The sequence below is a fragment of the Penaeus monodon genome, chromosome 21 (assembly GCF_015228065.2).
Source record: "Penaeus monodon isolate SGIC_2016 chromosome 21, NSTDA_Pmon_1, whole genome shotgun sequence".
NCBI lineage: Eukaryota > Metazoa > Arthropoda > Malacostraca > Decapoda > Penaeidae > Penaeus > Penaeus monodon.
Window position 1 is genome coordinate 39,690,981 of NC_051406.1, and position 427 is coordinate 39,691,407.

The 427-nt window shown below is 57.6% G+C and overlaps 1 protein-coding gene across 1 annotated transcript in view; it reads left to right on the forward strand.

Moving 5' to 3' along the window:
• The window catches only part of LOC119586485 (transducin-like enhancer protein 4), a gene marked incomplete in the record, with an annotated part of 158,632 nt that overhangs the window by 108,707 nt on the left and 49,498 nt on the right, over positions 1–427 (forward strand).

Below are 427 nucleotides of genomic sequence, written 5' to 3' on the forward strand. Positions count from 1 at the left end.
TATATATATAAACAAAAGCAAAGGGAAAAATATCAGTAGAAACCAGGACAGCTCTTCTTGACCCAGGAGAGCCAAGGGGCAGGACTCGTAATGGGTAGTTTGGCCCTAATTACTTACAAGAACGAGGACCCGGCGGAGGGTAAACGACCTTCCCTCCCTCCCCTACCCTCCCCTTCGCTCCCCTCCCTCCCCTTCGCTCCCCTCCCTCCCCTTCGCTCCCCTCCCTCCCCTTCGCTCCCCTCCCTTCCGCCCCCTCCCTACCCCTTCGCTCCCCTCACCTTCCCCTCCTCCTCCCCTCCCTTCCTCCCTCCCTCCCCTTCGCTCCCTCTTGTTTTCCGCTCGATTCTCTCTCGGTTTATCTTCTCCCTGGATTCTTGAGGAGGGGGGGGGGGGTAGAGGGGAGAAAGAATTCTTTTTGTCTGTTCAC